At 40.4% G+C, this 20,182-nt stretch overlaps 1 protein-coding gene across 8 annotated transcripts in view; it reads left to right on the top strand.

Moving 5' to 3' along the window:
- The window catches only part of ARB2A (ARB2 cotranscriptional regulator A), a 265,848-nt gene that overhangs the window by 133,555 nt on the left and 112,111 nt on the right, over positions 1 to 20,182 (top strand). The window lies entirely within an intron of this gene.

The raw sequence follows: 20,182 nt of genomic DNA, 5'->3' as shown, positions 1-20,182 counted from the left end.
ATAATTCTTACTGCAATTATTATTTTTATTGTAGCACAATCTATAACAGCGCTATTTATACTAAGAGCATATCAATGAAATTAAATTAATTTTGGGTGTAACATACTTTTCATAAATAATTTTTCCCATTTTCTGCAAGAGATTAAATAGAAAAAGATCATGTGCAACTAATTAATTTGTTTTACTAAAAAAGGATGCATGAGGATAATTTGTGCCAGTATTTAGGAGAAAGTGGTAAAAGGCAGGTTTATTAATATACGGTTAAGTACGCAGTGACTGCTGGTGGGCAGGAAATCCTGGCAAGCGTGCAAGCACAGTTGTGCCATTTCTGCTTATTGTTCGGTACGGCTGACACGAGGCATCGCCTGACTGAAGGTCACCACAGAGTGTCCGCTTGTGCAGGGTGACCTTTCAGTGCAGCAGATTTATTTCACGTTGGAGATGGAGCCGTTTCCCAGCGTAGCTGTGGTCCCGCCAGCTGCACGGGTCTGGCCCCATGGCTGTCCCTGCGCAGATGCAGGCTCCCTCTGCCTACCCTGTGACTTGGCAAGGTACGCGCCTGCTCTCCTCCAGAGCCTGTGTGACTGCATTAGCGTGCTGCTGAGACCAAGCTAATAAGCCCTTTATTCCACCAGAAGAGACAAAATGACAAGCTGTGATGGTTTTGGCTGGGGTAGAGTTAATTTTCTTCATAGTAGCTAGTATGGGGCTGTGTTTTGGATTTGCGCTGGAAACAGTGTTGATAGTACAGGGATGTTTTCGTTACTGCTGAGCAGTGCTTACACCGAGTCAAGGCCTTTTCTGCTTCTCACCCCACCCCACCAGTAAGTAGGCTGGGGGTGCACAAGGAAGTGGGAGGGGACAGAGCTGGGACAGCTGACCCCAAATGACCAAAGGGATATCCCATACCATATGACGTCATTCTCAGCATGTAAAGCTGGGGGAAGAAGAAGGAAGAGGGGGACATTTGGAGTGAGGCATTTGTCCTCCCAAGTAACCGTTCTACGTGATGGAGCCCTGCTTTCCTAGAGATGGCTGAACGCCTGCCTGCTGATGGGAAGTAGTGAATGAATTCCTTCTTTTGCTTTGCTTGCGTGCATGGTTTTTGCTTTCCCTATTAAACTGTCTTTATCTCAGCCTATGAGTTTTCTCACTTTTACCCTTCCGATTCTCTCCACCATCCCACCAGGCGGGAGTGAGTGAGCGGTTGTATGGGGCTTAGTTGCTGGCTGGGGTTAAACTATGACACAAGCACTAGGCAGACAGCTCCCAAGAGGTAAGGGACGTGCTCCAGCACAGAGAAAGTCCACGGCAGACCTGGGCATCAGGATTCAAACCTCCAAAGTCTCAGTCCAACGTTTATATTGCAATACTTTTTTTTTCCCACCTCTTACAACTTCCAGAGTTACTTTACTTATACATCTGAAATAACACATGGTTTTACTTTGTCTTATTTACCTTTCAAAGCCCATTACTTCCTTCTTTTCCTGTGAAATCTTTCTCACTTCTAAGCCACAGCAAAATCATGCAGGCAATGGAAAACTCGATTCAGGTGCTGGGACATAAACATGTAGTGACATTCTGGTTGCCCTGGAGAGATCTGGCCGATGGCTTGTAGGACCTGCACCAGCAGAGACCTGCTCCACCCTGGCCCAGCAGCTGGATGCCAAGCAGAAGACTCTAAAGCATCTAAAATGGCACTGAGCACCTACAAGTTAGGCCTCCACATCGTACCTAAAGGGTCAGATAAGCTTGAAGTTCCTAGAGTAATTTCTGTATAACAGGAAAAATATGTATATGTCATATTTCATTCTATAGATACTACAATGGACAGGCATCTTATATTAAATAGCTAAACTATATAAAATTTAAACTATAGTAGTATTCAATAATTTATGCATAGGCTATTTAGCTTGTGCAGTTAAATTAGGTATTTTAAAAAATCCTGAGATTGTAAAGGCTCCTTATGGTATGTTTTGCATCTGTGAGTCTAGAAAAGTTATATTTGTCTTCTTTTTCTTGAGGAAGTAAGAAATCAAAGATGCAGATAGTCACTGAAGGAAGATTCTGCATCTCTTCAAGAGCACCACTGGCTCTTCGTTCTGCCCTACCCTCTCTTTGTTCTGTGTTTCACAAGTATGGTTTAATCAAAGAAAAGGAATAAATCAGGGCCATCTAGCTTTGGTGTCTTTCAAACATGCATTACATGATGCTGACAAAATGTGCATTGTTAGATCCGGCTCCTAAAACGTGAGGCAAGCCGTGTGAGTTTCCAAAAGAAAGAACCAGCTTGCATCTCTCCTCCCACCACAAGCTGTGCGGTGCTCCCGTTGTGCGAAAAAAGACGGTCTCTCACAGGTCAGATGAGTCCTCCTTCCTTTCAGATGGGATTCAGGCTTGGTAAACCTGGCCAGTTAGTGAGCTAATGGTGAAGAAAACTAGCTCAGCAGAAAGCGGACCTACTTGTTGAAGGCAAAGGTGAATAAAATTATTCAAACTTCTTGTACTCAGATACTGCCTGTCTTTGATTGTAGTTCAAGGATTAAAATTGATCACAGTTAAGGACTGAAAAGCCCTCATAGGTCATCTGGTCCATCCTCCTGCCAGTACAGATTGCTCCCTGCACGTATCCTTTATCATTTCTCTTACAGAATAAAAGGATAATAGCCTTTTAGCTGATATCCAAAACAAGGATAATATCCTCTTACCTACTGCACGCAGTTGCGCATTTTGATGCTAGATTTCAGTGTGTTTGGGAAAACTGGTAGAAAAAATTTAGCAGGGGCTGAAGTGGCAACATACACCTTTTTGCAAAACTTGGAGGTTCTTTACATGTTTTTTTCTTGAGGACCGGTCAGCCGTAAGAGACTTGATATAGTGAGAGATGATGAAAATTAATTTCTGAGATAAGTACATGTAGTCATCTTAAGATGAATGGTGCTGTTGCAAAATAAACCTTTTCTGTGGGGACCTCCTACCCAACCCCACTCCTAGAAATATTTGTGGCTTTTGGGTAGGGGGATATGAAGACTGTACCGCAGTGCACAGAGGTCAGGAAAAAAGTATTTGTGGAGTCAGCAGACAGGGAACCGGGGCACAGGATGCACAGTACATTCAAGGATGTTGTTTTCACCTCATCTGCTACAGAAAACAAAGTGAAAATTCAGGAAAAAAAATACAGAATAAAAAAATCTAGCTTTCGGGATTAAGATAAATCTGGTAGTTCCTACGTAGTCTGCTTGGCTGCCTGCAGCATTGACGGCTGCCAAAGGGGCTAGAAGTAGTGGAGGAAACGGTGGCATGGAGGAATGTGGAATAAGGTGCCCAGAAAAAATGTCAGTTCCTACTCTGCGATTCACAGGTGGCTGACAATTTGAAAAATTATTATACTCCTTTCATTTGTTACATTTTAAAATCCTTGCAAGGAAAGGATGCTAAAAGGGATGCTAAACTGATCAAAAATGCTTTTTGTCTTTTGTGGTCAGTGGTGTCAGTAGCAAGTTTTCTCCCCTGAATGGGCTGCATGCTGTTCAGCCACGCTCTTCTACACTTTGTTATTTAACAGTTGATTCTCCTTCTCTTTCTCTGTATTTTTTGATCAGTACTTGGCAAGAGTGAATTTGTTCATACACAATGAGGTATATTTCTTTATTATCAAGTAATACTTGAATTTTAGTTAGTTTTCCCAATAGATGGCACTGCTTGGAGAGAAACTACTGAATAAAGTAAGACTGAGTTGCATTTAGAGTTACCAAGAGTTGTGTGTGTTGAGGAGCGTTACATTTCTCTGGGCTCTTAAGCTTAACAGTTTGGGAGCTTCTAGGTACTTCTAGCAAAATGTGGAGCGAGAAAAGTATCACAACTATATTGAATAGGTTCTTCAGAAAGGAGGGGACATCCGTGGGTTAGTAGATTTGACAAACGCAATCATGCTTCTATTTCTAGCAAGCAGTGTGAGTAATTAATGGGGATTGCACACCAGGGTCACACGGGCTCCAGTTGCTATTCTGATGTTAGATTGTATAGCAGGAGGGATCCTTAGTTCACCATCAGGATGTGCTGAAATAAATTGCCATGCATCCAGCCAAGTGTCAGTTTTTTAGTTCTTTAATAAAATACTGCTACTGGTTGCTAAGCCTCTACACCTCCGAAAAAAACAGCAAAAATATTACATCTGGTTTTGTCATGTCCTTATTGAATTAGGGAGTGAGTGGAAGAGTTCCTCTGTCCCAAAAGACTTACTTTGCAACTTACACATTGTCTAGTATCACTCAAATTTGAGTCAGTCCTTATACCTGTAATGCAGTGTGAATTACACAGGGCAGTTCCCCCTTACACACACAGAAGTGCATGTGCATGTTTGCACACACAGGCACTACCTACACTAAAGAACACAAAACCTACACATACTCTTGCATGTTCAGTGTCCTGCAGACTCTGTGAGAGGTGATCTCTGAGATAATGTGTGCAGGCATAGGATATATAAGACTGGAAAGTTTCCTTTTTACCAAAAGCAAAGATTTAATCAGTACATCCAGTCATCTAGTACAGCAAGAAATTTAAAATGTAGTTACTTCAGACAACACGCCTGGTACTTCATAAGCATTGGCAATGTGTTTGTTCTTTCGGACTGGTGTTTCCTTCGAGGATGGTTTTTCATTCTTATCTCCTATCTTTTCCACCTGCTGTGTAACTGAATAATCAGATTTCATGGGTCTTGCAAGTTCAGCCTATATCCTAGAAAAGTGCGCAATTGACATTATCACTTAATTGTGTCACAGCCACTCTGTTCTTAACCTGGGAAAACAGAAGCCTTAATTGCATGTAGATGTTAAGAAGACAGATATTTCTTTCTTTTAGGGATCTGGTTTGCTGAGGAATTCTTTTGAAGTTAGCAAATTAAGTAATGAAGAAATTTAGCAAAGCTTAGGCTGCCTAAGTAGTTTTGAAAGATTTCTGGGATCTGCAATTAACTTTGTGGTCTTATCCTTTGATAAGTCGCTGCCCTCACACATTCCACCTTGCAGTATACCTCTCTGAGCCTCTGGGTACTCCACTTTTCCTGTTGTTTGAAAAATGAACAAACACATTTGATGACAGGTTCATGTTATTCATCGTCTGTCCTTTGCACTGGCTGCCAAAAAAGGGTAGGCTTGTGTTTAATGGCTGTTGCTTATTTTTAAATCACCTACCAGTGAAGACCTTGGCCGTGTATGAAATCCTCCTCATTGAAATATGTCAAGCTTCCAGATACTGCATGCTGTTTAAGGCTCTGACTGCTTTGCCCTAGTGGTCAAATGAGTTATTGCTGTGCTAGATCTTAAAATAACATCATCTGATTTGATCATGGAGTCCACTTGTGTTAAATACCTTTCTGCTGCTGTTGGCTGTTTGTTCATTATGTTCTTTTACCGTTTCCTTTCCCTTTCTGTTTTGAACTACCCGAGCTGACTGATAGAGTTTGGCTAATATTTAAATGTATTTTTATCCTGATGGGCATCAGACAGTATCATCACTGGAGTGCAAGTTCAGATACTGTTGTTATTCTGTTACAATTGTGGTAAATAACCATGACATGATTTTCTAACAATGCTATGAAGTAACACCTATTTCTCCCCAAAGGTAAAGTGACCAGGCAAAATTCAGGTCTCCTAGACTCAGCAAAAACAGACTGCAGTTGCAAAAGATGACCACCGCCTCAGTTGTGCTGGGGGTCCACAGGGCATACAAAAGTGGGAAAGAAAAGGTTATGACATGGAAATATTGTAAATTATTTCGTGTCCACAGTGGTAGTCATCTGCAGAACCTCTCTAGAGAGTGTTCGAAGTCACTCTGTCTCAAATGCATGTGGTTCTAGGTTTGGGGAACTTCCACAATGCACATTTTTACTCTTCTGTGACACTGGAACTACAGACCTCGCTGTTTTTGCTTTTGATTGAAAGTATCAGGCACAGCACTTGTGACCAGTCCTGGCTGACACTGCTCTGAGCATGGTGTTGGACTAGATGACCTGCAGAGGTGCTCTCCAGCTGATGTTGTTCAGTGGTTCTACATTACTAAGTTCCACCTCAGCCCCCAAAGAAGTATCTAAGTTATGGATAGGCTTTGTGGGCATTGTGGAGAGAGGCAAATTTCCCTGTCTCAGAACATTTGGTACTACTGAGGTTGCGGTTGGTCATCCACTTACAAAGAGCAGGCTCAGGTGACTGAGACCAGGAAGCCTACCTAGCTATTGGCGTGGTTAATACCATGTGGTCTTGCAAACTACTGCTACAGAAATGCACCTTGAAAGATATAAGCCCCTCCAGACAGGCAGTGGTGTTTCTTGGCATTTTTAACATGGGTGTGTTGAGCAGAACGTTCATGATTTCTTCTGAGATCAGGAAATTCCCCAAGCCAGATCATCTGCTTAAATATGCTGAAGGACCTTAGAGCAGTACAGCAGCAGGATTTTTTTCACAGATGTTCTCCAGATGTTATTGGCGTGCCCATTTTTGAATAATAGTAAGGATACAAGTACTGTCCATGTCCTTCCTACTCCCTCTCATGTTATTTCTTCAGCAAAAAGGATTTTGTCTACATTGTTAATTTGAGTCCACAAACTTTCATTTTAAACTACAAAGCAGTTCTTGAGTTTTGGGAAGAGAAAAAATACCCTGTGAGATTCAAATCGATTATTTGCCAAGTGTGTGTTTAGAAGAGGGTAGACGTGGCAGAATTAAAAAGGCTGCAACTTTATTAAAGCATTAGTGAACAGCAGTTTAATTAAGCCTGTGAACAACCACTTCTTAGAAGATTTTGTCTACACTTTTAATTTCAAAGTGAGACCTGAATCTATACCTCAGCTGCAGGCCAGTGCATTAACTACAGGTTGCCTTGGAGCCCTTGGGCAGGCCCCCAATTTCTCTTCGTCTCTTAAACCTATGTCCATGTTCAAAAAGGGTTACAAATTATTTAAGATATTCCTGTCCAGTTTTCTGTGAATGCTGTTCATTGGAAGAAGTCTGCTCATGCAAACACCTGCATTGCCACCTCCAAAACTAATCCGTGCTGCTTGGTGGAGAGGCAGTTTTGGGTATTCTGGTGTTGTACTGGGATATTGGGCACAGTGATTGTGATCACAGTTTGAAGGATTTCCAGGACATCTGGTACCTGGCAACTATCAGTTCTTACCGCTCATTGTCAGCTTTATTACTAAACAAGATTTAAGATTTAAAATATGTTAGTACAGAAACATTTGCACTAACAGAGCTAAACTACAAAAATAGCAGAATATGTTAAACATGGATTGTTAAACAGTGTTCAACTGTTGTTAACCATAAGAGCTATCAGAGCTCTTCCAAAGTCTCAGTTAGCCTGAAGATCTGGTTAATCAGCTCCTATATGACATCCTAGACCAGAGACAACTTACCCAGACCATTCTTGGGATTACAGCTTTTCTGCTGCCATCATTAAGGACAGATCCTGCAGTTGCCCAGGTCTGTTCTTCTGCACAATCTTGTTCTTCTTCAGTACAGGATTGAGTCAGTCCTGCTTCTCTTTTCCTATTTATCCACACTTCATTCCCTGTCACCAAGCACCGGGACATTTCATGGCAATATGGGGATGTGGTTAGTTGACCTTGGCTGGCTGTCAGGTGCCCACCCAGCCACTCAATCACACTCCTCCTCAACTGGACAGGGGACAGAAAATATGACAAAAGGCTCGTGGGTTGAGATAAGGACAGGGAGATCATCCAGCAATTACCATCACAGGCAAAACAGACTTGACTCATTGAAATTAATTTAATTTATTGCCAATTAACAACAGAGCAGGATAATGAGAAATAACAAAAATCTTAAAGCACTTTCCCCCAACCCCTCCCTTCTTCCTGGGTTCAACTTCAGTCCAATTTCTCTATTCCTCTCTCCGAGTGGCACAGGGGGATGGGGAATGGGGGTTGCAGTCAGTTCACAACACATTGTCTGTGCTGCTCCTTCCTCCTCACACTCTTCCCCTGCTCCAGCGTGAAATTTTAAGCAGGAGGAGGTGCTCAATCAGTAATGCTTCTGTCTTCTCCGGATAAATTTTAAGGGGTTTGCACCATCATTGATGAGCAAACTGGATTTTTTTTCAGGGAAGCTCTGGTAATGGGGTGTCATGGCAAAGCCCAGCAAACAGCTGAAATGGGATTTAGCATTTGTCAAATAAATTGCTAGGGTTTGTTAGGGTTTTTGCCTATTTTCATCCTGATGTAAAGTTTTATAATAAACTCATAAAAACTTTGATAAGAAACATTGGAAGAGTAATCTGTAAGACAGACAATATGCGTGCATCATGATACAGAGAAGTTTAACAAAGGGAAATTAAAAGGTAGAATTATTTTTAAGTACAGCACAATAAGGTCCAAGCCTCCAAAACTAAGTAATGGTTTGAATGAGTGCAGGTTGCAGACGTTGAATCCATTTAATCCTTGTTTTAAAACACGTCAAACAAATGGTCTTGGCTAAAAAAAGATTAAAATGGCATCAAGGACCATTTTTAAGAGTAAGAAAAGCTACCTCCATGTGTTCTTTGGAGGGTTTATTTTTCTTATCCCACCCACCAGCCCAGACATCATAGGTTATATATTCTATAGAATATATATATTATTCTCAAGATCCTCAGTTATCTCTGGAATTTCTGTTCTGTTATTGTTCAGTCTATAATCTCAATAAGACCCCCAATGTTTGGGCTGTGCTGCCTGAGTTAGAAGATTGCTCCCAATTTTCCAGTTAGGTCAACCAAAAAAATTAAGATATGAGAGAGGGTCAGTGGAAGAAATTCATATCAAAACAACTGCTCACCATGTCATTATGACAACCTGCTGTAACAAATGTGCTTCTGTTTTAACTTATGACAATTAATTGCTAAAAGTAATTTAATCTGACAGTGGCAAGGTGTTGAAAGACTCGTGAAGATGTCATAAAAGCGACCTTTCTGCCCATGTGCAACCAAAAGCCATTTTTAACAAGGAGCCTCAAAAACAGTACAACTTCTTTTGTACTTTGTTAATTAGTTATTGATTTGAAACAATGCTCTGCCAAATATTGTCAGATTAGCTAGACGCCAGCAAGGTCACGGTGTGACAGTCTAGTCCTGATAATCTTATGGTATATAAGAATTCTTTTTTCTCTGAACCTTTTGTTCTGATATCCTGAGAATTACATTTCCTGGCTTTAGCATTTGTGCTAATTTAAAATACAGCCAAGCTGTCTGTTATGTAGTTGGATGTTTTGAGTTGTTAAAAAATGACACTGCGTTAGAAGAAAATTGCTAGCGATATAATGTCTAATGATCTTCGGTGGTGGCAATGCACTGCTGCTGCAATGCCAACGCCCTCGCTAATCTGAGTGGAAAAGAGCCTGCTTTAATAAAATGGTCAGTGCGAGGGAGTCGCAGGGTTCAAGCCAGAGGTAAAACGAGCAAGTCCTGAGGTTATTTAGCAACTCATCAGGATTAAAGATCATTTCCTAGCCTATGTTATTGTGAAACAAAAATAACGGATGTGGGACTGGATGGGAAAACTGAGAAGCAGGATTAAGGCTGAAATAGCTCAACCTTCAACTTTTCGAATTATTGAAACAAGAACCAACGTAAAACGCGAATCTGGATTTCAGATTGTGTTTGTCATCCATTTGGATCATTATTTTATAAGCTAATGGCAGTTACTTCAAATACAATTAATTATAGTGCGCGATGTATTAAGGCACTTCAGCAAATCTTTGTACATTAAATAAATAGTGTATCGGTTTACTTAAAGCACTGAGCACTTTGCTCTCTTTATTAGGAAAAATCAAATAGCTCTGAGCCTGTTAAATCTTTCTTTCACTTAAATAACTGCTCTTGAGTGTATGTAATAAGTAGAGACAAAGACGTCAGGAAGAAAAATACAGGGCAAAGCCTTTCTATTTAGTTTAACTCGTGTAAGAGATATAAACTCTGTAACAGAGACTTTACAGCCTAGCTTTGTTCTGAAACCATAGCTGTTAATGAAAATACTAAGTTGTTGTTTTACTTAAATGTGTTGAAGTTTGTTAGATTCATTGTTTCCTGTGGTGGGGAAATCTGCATTTTTCTTGGCCAAAATGCTATTTTTCTTGCAATAGCATGGTTAAAAAAAAAAGTCTGTTTCTCATTACAACATATAAACAGATTGAAAGAACTGGAAAATAAAATAGTCTTTAAGTACTTTAGGAAATAGAAAAATAACACTTCTGCATGACTTCCATTAGGAGTTTTTGAATGTTTCAGATGCATTCGTTTCAAAAGAAATTGTTTTTAGTGTTTAGAAAAATGCATGTAATAAATTAAACAGCTGGCATGATCTCTCTTTGTGTCTTGCAAAGATAATTCTTTTTGTAAAAGTATTGTATTCATTCTTATTTACTTGTCCCCACAATTAATCTATTAATTGCCAGAAGCATGATTGGTAGGGAAGACAGCTGCGAAGATACAACCTGATGGTTTGTTTTAGAAATGCTCTTTTGTTCCCTTAATTTGATCACACAAAAGGCCGTCTTTGGTGATGTTCGTTACATTAGGTAGAAATATGTTGTGGGCAGAATCTCGATCCTTGAGATTAAAATGTCTGGAAAGAAAAAAGTATGAGGAGACATAAAAAAGGTGAATGTAAAATGTAGGGGTAGGTAGCAGTAGTATTGTACAGAAATGCAACTGCCCCAGTCTTTGGGTATTTTTACCAATTGGAGTCTCTTTGGCCAAACTGCTGTAGTTGTTATTTAAATGAGAATATGTAAGTCCACCCGCAGAGGCTGGCAGATACCGTGCTTGGAGCATCAGGGCATGGAGATTTTCATGTGAACTGCACACAGGTGTTTGTCAATAGCCGTGGTACAACCGCATAGACAGGACTGGTCTGAGGAACTGTTATTACACCTCCGGTCTGATGGGTTTCCCCATGCAGGATTTCCAAGCTGTTTGCCAGAAGATGCTCCTTCAAATTCAGGCTTCCTTCGCCTGAAACCCTGCAAGTTATATGGAAAGGGGAAAAAATACCAAAAAAGCAAAAATCCAAAAGTCTGTCAGAGAGCTAAAAGGGAAATCAGTTATTTTTTTCTAAAGTAAAACTTCCTTTGATTCATTTCCCTCCTTCCTCCTATTCTCTTCTCCTGCACCCCTTTCCTCTTGGTGAGTCAGCAATGTTCTTGTCCCCGGACTAAAAAAGACAAATGTCATATTTGTGTTTATTTACATTCTTGTCTTAATGATAAAATAATTAGCTTAGGTGACTCCTACTGCGTCTGTCAATTTGGAAACAGTATGAACGATAAGGATATTGCAGATATTCAGGGGCAAGATCTGTTTTGAAGGAAGGCTTTTAACTATTTAACTCTCCAGCAAAACAGGGAGCAACTGGCCACTAAAAAAAAACCCAGCCAGTCATTTAAAATACCAACCCCCAAGCTTTTGCTGGAGGTGATAATTAAGAGCCACTGAGAAACTGATTTTTTTCTGAATTTTTCTTCTTTTTGATCTCCTTTCCTGCACTTTACCAGAAGATGGTTGGGTGGTGATGACAGGACATGCCAGACTCCAGCAGAAGTAATAACGGGAAAATCCAGACTGGAACAACAGCCTGACAAAGTTGTCTTACCCTGGCTGACAAGCAGATACTTTAACCAGGGAGATGATGCTATAATAACTTTTGAGACTTAATTAATTTAGTCTGAGATCTGGGTTTTACTTTATAAATAGCAAACCCCTTCATGTTACAAAGTGCCTTGAATTTCCTAATAAGAAGCTGAAGAAATACAGAGGACATTTGAATACAGTAACCTTGCAGCAGAAAATACTCACCATGCAAAAACGCTGAATCTTTGCTGCGTGGAGTCATTGTAGATTGAACAATGCGGGTAACATTTGCTGCTTGCTTTGTTTATTTTTGCATGGATCTGCATCCAAACTCACCGTGCTGGACTTGCAGTTCAAATGCAAATATAAGAAATTTCACGTGCAACGTGAACCTTTTAAAAATGTTCATATAATTCTTGTAACATCTGTGAGGTCCTGACATGGCTGCGCTCTGAAGACCTCCTGCATAGATCTACATTTGCCAAAACTGAAATATAGTATTAGGTCAGCGAGGCATTAATGCAGCTGAGACTACTGGCACCTCTGCGAAGAAGAGCTGTGGGCGCTGACAACTTCACTCCATGGTTTCAGGCCATTGCTTGCCTGTGGAAATATTATAAATGAGGGCTTGGAGGCAGGTCCTGTGGCCAAGAAGGTGGAAAGAGGGTTTTGATTTTCAGGGTCAGCTTGTTCCTCACTGAGCAGAGGTGGTTGGAGACAGGAGGAGAGAGTGGGTTTGGGTTTCTTTCAATTCAGAAGTAGCTCTAGTGTATTGGTCAGGAGCTGTGTTAGTTGAATGCTTAGCTGGGAAAACTATTCTATGGCTTGGAGTTGCTTCGTTTTTTCTCTTGTGTGCAATAAAGCTGGATATAAAGGTGAAAAGTAACTCCCTCTTGCTGCCCCAGGGGAGGTTAGGGTCCAAGCTCCCTCCCTTCCCACATATATATAGCATAGCTCTGAATTTTATTTCCTGACCACCATCACCAGGGAAAGCCCAGCTCGTGTCTGAAGTGGGAAAAGTGGGACAGGATCTGAAGTTGTCTTGGATGGTAATTGCGGTGGGAGCTGGGGAGAACAGGGGCCCCAGGGAGGAGCCAAAATATGAAATGTAAAAAACCTGGCTAGACAGTGTCAGTCCTGCATTAGCTAAAACTTGTAATTTTAAACCTAATCTCAGCAGTTGTGCTGTAGCAAAGCACGGGTATCACCACCTCCTCCCAAGCCAGCCCTTCATCCCCTTTGCACTGATGGTGACAGTTTAAATATTGTCTCAGTCTGCCAAATGCATTTTTGTTTTACATCTTTTATTTGGCTATTAGATATGCCAGATATTGCACATTTCATGTAATACTTATTCGTTTAGCAGGTCTGTCGAGATTGCCTGCTTTCCTGATAAATTGTCATGAGTTTTGGAGGTGGGACTACTCTCTAATTTAATACGATGTGTATTTAACTGCGATATGTAAGACTTCTGCTCTTCCTTTCTGCTGCTGACTGTGTACACACTTCTTTATTACTAGGGCTTCATAAGCAATATTGGGAACACTTCCATCACTGGCCCACTTCAGAAATAAAATAGGCACAAGAAATTACACAATCACCTCAAATAGATCTGGGAATAAGACTGAGATCTGTAATATGAAAAATGCAACCTTAAGTCACTTTGCCATATTGCTTTCTGAAGGCATGTGCCAAATAATAACCTTGGCTATGCTATTTATATCTGTGACTCCACGAATGACCAGACTTAGCTATTGTGATACCTGGCCTCTCTTTCTGTCTCAAAAGCAGCTGCTACCTACTGCCAGAGTATATATCTTGCCCCCATCTCAGAAAGTGCCCTTAAAAGATAATATAGGCTTTTTATTTCCCCAATTATTCCTGTGATGTAAGTGGAACGGGCTGGCATTTTTACATCCAAAGGCTCTTGGTTTAATCCCTGCCAAGGTCATAAGTAAGGAAAAATACAATGTGACTGTTTCTGAATGCATATGAATACAGTTGCTGAATAAAATAACATCACTCACCAATAATGCATTTACATTATTTTAGTGTTGAACCTTTGCAGATTCAATGCTCTGTGTTTCCATAGAGCTACGCCAAGTGTTGGTGACCATGAACCCTCTCTGCCACCTACACAGCTGATCAAATCCTCCTGGGTGTTGTTGTTTTAATGTGGCAAAATATGCAAATAAAATCCATACAGAGCCCATAGAAGAAGGGAGGAAAGAAATATGTCCTTCATTCAAACTTTCAAGGCCAAAGCATCAGTTGTTTAAGTGACACGTCCTGCACTTGGGTCACAACAACCCCATGCAACGCTACAGGCTTGGGTAAGAGTGGCTGGAGAGCTGCCTGGCGGAAAAAGACCTAGGGGAGTTGGTTGACAGCCGGCTGAATATGAGCCAGCAGTGTGCTCAGGTGGCCAAAAGGGCCAATGGCATCCTGGCTTGTATCAGGAATAGTGTGGCCAGCAGGACCAGGGAAGTGATTGTCCCCATGTACTCGGCACTGGTGAGGCCTCACCTCGAGTACTGTGTTCAGTTTTGGGCCCCTCGCTACAAGAAGGACATTGAGGTGCTGGAACGTGTCCAGAGAAGGGCAACGAAGCTGGTGAAGGGTCTGGAGCACAAGTCTTACGAGGATCGGCTGAGGGAACTGGGGTTGTTTAGTAGCCTGGAGAAGAGGAGGCCAAGGGGAGACCTTATCACTCTCTACAACTACCTGAAAGGGAGTAACAAGTGATAGGACAAGAGGAAATGGCCTCAAATTGCACCAGAGGAGGTTTAGATCTGATACTAGGAAAAATTTCTCCACTGAAAGGGTTGTCAAGCACTGGAAGAGGCTGCCCAGGGAAGTGGTTGAGTCCCCATCCCTGGAGGTATTTAAAAGCTGTGTAGATGTGGTGCTTAGGGACATGGTTTAGTGGTGGACTTGGCAGTGCTACATTAGCAGTTGGACTTGCTGGTCTTAAGGGTCTTTTCCAACCTAAACGATTCTATGATTCTGTGATTCTATGATTTTATCTCTTCCCCTCTTGTTTTCTCTTAAGTTGTCTCTTTCTCACTGAACTCAGGACACAGCAAATAAAATAACTCCCTTGACCCACTGCTCAGTCTTCATTGTCCATGCTTCCCAGTGCTCCTAGCAGGACCTGCTAAACTGAATTTCAGATGCATGTTGTCAGGTTTAAGGTTTGTTACAAATTTGCCTCCACCACCAGTTTTGCTCTTGTGTCTTCTCCCCCAGTCACAGCTGCTTCGCCACTGTCATGATCTCGATGTTGTTACCCTCATCTACTCTCTTATGCAGCCTCCTTTTGTCATGTTTCATACAACTGGACTCACCCCAGTGTAGAAGGCAGTCCATCACCATCCTTCCTGAAAATCCTGTTATTTAAGAGTTCTGCAAAAGCCTAGCATACAGCCTAGTGTTACCCATTTCAGTAAGTAAAGCAGAAATACAATTCCTACTGTTAGTAAAATGTCCTACTGCCTCCTGGGATCACCTCTCGGGCTGGAGTAGGAAACATTTCAGAAATATCTGTGCAAGAGTTCTCTCAACTCTGTGATTAAAATGGTAAAAAAAGATTTTCAGGTAAATGGGATGCTTCCTAATACACAAGAATTTTCCCATTAAAGATCAAATCTTGTTAAATGACCTGAGCTAGGCACTTTAAAGTCTTGTCTTCAGGTACTCATGCTGCAGAAGAATATTAATGCAAGATCTTTGCTTCCACTTTTTTCCTGTATTTGGTTTCTATTGTTTCCTCCTCTTCTCTGGTTATAATACCATAGCTGCTGTCTTTGGGGGAAAAAAATCACATTCTGGCTGTTTTTTTGGCTTCTGTTCCAGCTTTCTTGCCTTCAAAGCCTGTTAGACCTTGTCCTGCACTGAGGTTTTGGAGCTGCTCTGGTGATAATAAACCATCATGTGGTTTCATTTTGTTCCACTGTAATAAAACAGTTTTTTGTCTCATGTAAGGCACATATTTGCAAAAGGAGTGAGGAAAATGCAGCAGGTGATGAGCATCCGTTAGTACTCATAAGGGTGCTGTTGGGGGAGGAAAAAGAGAGGTTCCTCCAGATTTATTTGGTACTTAATTAGGCCAGAGCTTCACAAATCCTGCCATGGCAGTAGCGTGTATTAAAATCTTCCCCATTCGTTTGTCTTCAACATTCAGCACCCATGCCTTCTAGTTTCTGTATACACATACATAAATATATAAACTTCATTTTGAAAGTCTTGCTTTCTAGTCAAAGAATGTTTCCAGTGAAATTCATTTAATTTTTACTGGGTCCGTTACCTAAGAGTGCTGCAAAATGTGATGCTGGTGTGAGTCAAGTTATGATAATCAAGAATTTTATAGTAGCAGGGAACAAACTGTATCCCTTCGCTGTTTATTTCAGACCTCCAAACATACGATTTTCTCTTAAAAGAGCAAGTTTTTTGTACAGAAAATACATCTTTTATTGTATGGAAGATACCTATGTTAGCCAGTTGCCACTGAAAACGCTGTTCCATCCTGGATTGTTTTAGTGACAAACTGCTACTTTTCTAAGTTATATTTTTATATTCATGTTATATATTATTTTTAATTTAATGATGTTTCAGAAGGGTTGGGGGAATAGTTTGCCTGCCCCAAGGCTCACTGAGGCAATAGGCCAAGCTGTACACAATTGCAAAGGTCCTGCTGGTAGGGAAGGACCTAGCATCTCCAAGGAAGGATGGGAGACAGGAGACCTGAGCCTTCTCCATCCCTCTGCCTCCCAGCCAGTGAGTGGTTCTGTTCTCCCGTATTTAACACATATACCATACTTGTTTACAGTAGCTCATCGAGCTAGAAGGAGAAATTGTTTTGCTGTGATAAGCGGTAGTTATAGAAACCACCTTCAAGTAAATTGTTAAAAAGCTATTCAGTTGTATGGCATATTTCCCTATTTGTATGCATTTCACTTTTCACTTGTCGCAAAAAAATGTGGTTCCAACTCCTTGATTTAAAAAAACAAAGCAAAAGGAGAGAACTGTCACCGGAGCTTAAAACTAATTTGATTTTCTTAATTTGATTTTTTTGAGTTTTGATGAATCAGAAGTTTAAGATAGGATCTGAGCTGCTCTGCCCCAGTGAAATCTATAGCAGTTCAAGAACTCCAGCTCTTGCCCCATCTGTAACTTTCCAGCAACAGGTTACTTTAAAAAAAAAAAAAAAAAAAAGTAAAATTTGGCATTGAAACAGAAAATATGTGAACCTGTCACAGTAAGCAGTCTCAAAGGGCAAGCTGCTTTGCAGGAGCTAATTAACCTTAGGAAATAATTACACAAATATGCAAATGTTGTTTAGATAATTCCATGTGTTATAAACTCAGGTAGTCCATCATAACTGCAGACCTTGCAATGTCTAGGTGTTAGAATCTGGCATAGTTGATAAGGCTTCGGTTGCTGCATCACTTCAGCTTGGTATTTAACAATGAATGACTGTGATATTACATTAGTAAATTCAACCTGTTTTTTGAATGCAACAGAACGTAACACCGTATTCACTGCGTGCACGCTGCTTATCTGCATATTCCTAATGGCTCCAGCCATTAAAATGTTATATACCTCTCAACTCCAAACGCTAGCTTTATTGGAAAAAATGACAGACCAAAATCTGTGGTCCCTTACTCACTTTTTTGCACAATAGATGGCCTGAGAATTTACCCACAATCATTTTGGGTTTTCAGGGACTTAAAAACTATTATAGATAGAATTTAAAATCTGCATGCCAGTTTTCTCAAAGCAAACCCTCTTATTAAAACATGATGAGGAGCAGCATTTTATACAAGTGTGTTTCTGTTAGTGTTTTATAGACCCCAAGACAACATAGTCATGGGCTGCCATTCTTGGTGTGAGGTCCCCCCAAAACTGAGCCCAGCTGGTCTAGGCTGGAGCAGCCCAGGATGTCCCTAACCCATTCCAGGACTTGAGTCGAGGCTGAGCAGATCAGCAACTGTCAACCTCTTCCGTACCACAAGCTGCAGCTTCAAGCAGCTGTAGGAGAGGTTCTGCCCTGGGATATTAAATGGCTTCATATATATGAGAAACATGAATTTATTAATCATCATTGTCATATTATTTTCATAGACTGTACTATTAAACTATTTGATTAAACTTTTGATATTAAAATTAAGAGCTCCATATTAACCATTTATGATCATTTTTTTAAGCAATCGCTATTTTGGTTTAAAAAGTGAGGCATTTTTTATATATAGTTAAGAGAGCATTTAAAAAATACTGGGGAAAAAAAAGTCTTTTATCACTAGAAAAAGGAATCTGTTCTTAAACCAGTAGTTGTGAATACTCATCTCTTCTACATGAAAAAAAAAAATCATTCTATTTGCAAATGCTTGATGATCATTTCTCATTCAAAAGCAGTATGTCCATGTGACAAGAGAATCTTTATCATTAGCCTCATGCAGGTGTCATTAACTGAATCAGAACCTAATATCTGGCTGCTTGTATTCTATATTACTTTTATGGATGCCCCTTTTATAGCAAGTTCCAGAAATGTCTGCCTCCTCTAGCATTCAGGAAAAGGGATAAATAACATCAGCAATCTAAAATACCTCGGCAATACTTGTGTTAAATGATTTTAACCACCTTTATCTCCAAGGCAATCTTCAGTGGAATTTGCTGCATGCAAGTATGACAGGTGTGCAATATCTGATAGTCTCCGTAGCATTAGTAGTCACTGATGGCAAATGAGGTATATTCGCTCTATTTTTATCAGTGAAAAGGACTAAAATACAATAGTTATTAGGAAAAAGACACAGACATCTTTTCATTTATTAGTGAATTAAAGGGTAAATCTTACTGATAGTATTCCATTAAAACCAGAGGCAGGTAAGATTTTGCATGATGGGAGCACAGGCAAGGGTCGTACCTCCGTCGTACCACGGAGCTGGGGTGCAGGAGCAGAGTCAGAAGGTACCTGGTCTGAAGTAGCCCAACAATTGCCTCATTTTGGATTACGGTGCATTGGTTAAGCGTCACACAGAGGCCTTTTCACATAACACAGGTCTCCATTTTTTTTTATTTTATTTCTAATTATATATATTGGGCGGGGGAGAGATTTTCAGAGAGATGAAGACCCACAGCTGTGACTTCCACACCTCTGAAAAATCAGACTGCTTATTTCAACATAGAATTACTGGTTACAGATGACCAACTTTCAGCAGCTGGAGATCTAAGTTCAACTTGCCCAGCACCTTTCCATCTCAGTCTGTTTCACAAATGAGAATGCATTCAGCCTCAGCTGCCTTCGGAGGCACATAGCGTGATTTCTCCACTCCTTTCTGTACAATCATGTAGGTAATTATGTAAAGCATGACCAAGAGGCCTCCACTTTATCAAATAATTTAACAAGGTGGTATATAAGTGCATTGTATTTAGCTGCAATGAAAAGAAGGAAAGCAACAGCTGCCTGAAACTGTCACCTTTCATACTGAAACTGCAGTATCCAGCCTCATAATTTAACCCAGGCCAGGCAGAGGAGGTTAATCCCTGGGTCCTTATGGACCCAGCACAATTTGAAATCCTAAGGAGACCGGCTGTATTCTGCAGTCAGCGGTGCCCGCTCGTGCAGCCAGATGTTTCTTGTATGGGCATGGCGATGGTTTATTCTCTGTCCGAATTGTTTAAAATACGGGCTTGTTACGAGGGGAAAAAATAAGCAGATGCTCTGAAGAAAGAGCTTTTCTTCTAAACATACACGACTCCTCCAAAGTCCTTCTCGTTTCTTACCTTGTTTAGCGTTTAGCAGAGTATGTACAGCAACACAGTTTATCCTGACATTTTATGGGTTTTTTTTTCACCAGTAACAAAGGAAACTGTAGTTACAGTCTATATCTAACTTGTTCTAGCTCATTTCTTTTTGCTTTTGTAAAATTCTGTTGAGTCTTTGTACTGGACTGTGAAGCTGTGCATTTAATGATTTCATTTACTAGACCACTGGTTATACTTTAATTGGTTGAAGGTTTTTCAGACTGAGTTTCTGAATCCTTCAGAAGCTTCTTGCTGCTGTCTTAGTCTTGTGGAAGCCCTACAACTGTACTCTTTTCCCAGCAGCGTGTAGAATAATAAATACAAAATATCTGAAAAATGCAATATTAACCAGAACCAACCTCTTCTTTTAGTCAAACCATTAAACCAGGGTTATGTACTTGTACAAAAATTGCTGTTACGAGAATTAATGGTAACATTGTACTTAAAAACAAATATCTTCTGAATATTTAACTAAAATAAATCTTTTAGATAAACTAGTCTTTTTAAAACTCTCCTGGTGTTTTAATGTGCTTTTTCCATATGTATAATAATTAGAGTACCTCACTTTTCTGTAGGAAACTCCAGTTCAAGTTGTCCTTCAGCTTTATCTTAATAACTGGTCTGTCAATCATATTTTCTTTATGAAATTTCTTTTGAAAAACTTCCCTCTTTCCTCACAAAGGGAGGAGTCTTTACCTCTTTTACCTACCTGTACAATGACATTTCAAAATAGGGTTGAAAGAAAATAAGGCCTTTCTCATGCTGA

This window comes from Nipponia nippon, unplaced genomic scaffold (genome assembly GCF_047370975.1).
Source record: "Nipponia nippon isolate SJK-2023a ecotype South Korea unplaced genomic scaffold, ASM4737097v1 scaffold_24, whole genome shotgun sequence".
In the NCBI taxonomy this organism is placed as follows: domain Eukaryota; kingdom Metazoa; phylum Chordata; class Aves; order Pelecaniformes; family Threskiornithidae; genus Nipponia; species Nipponia nippon.
This window is presented reverse-complemented; position numbering and strand designations above follow the sequence as displayed.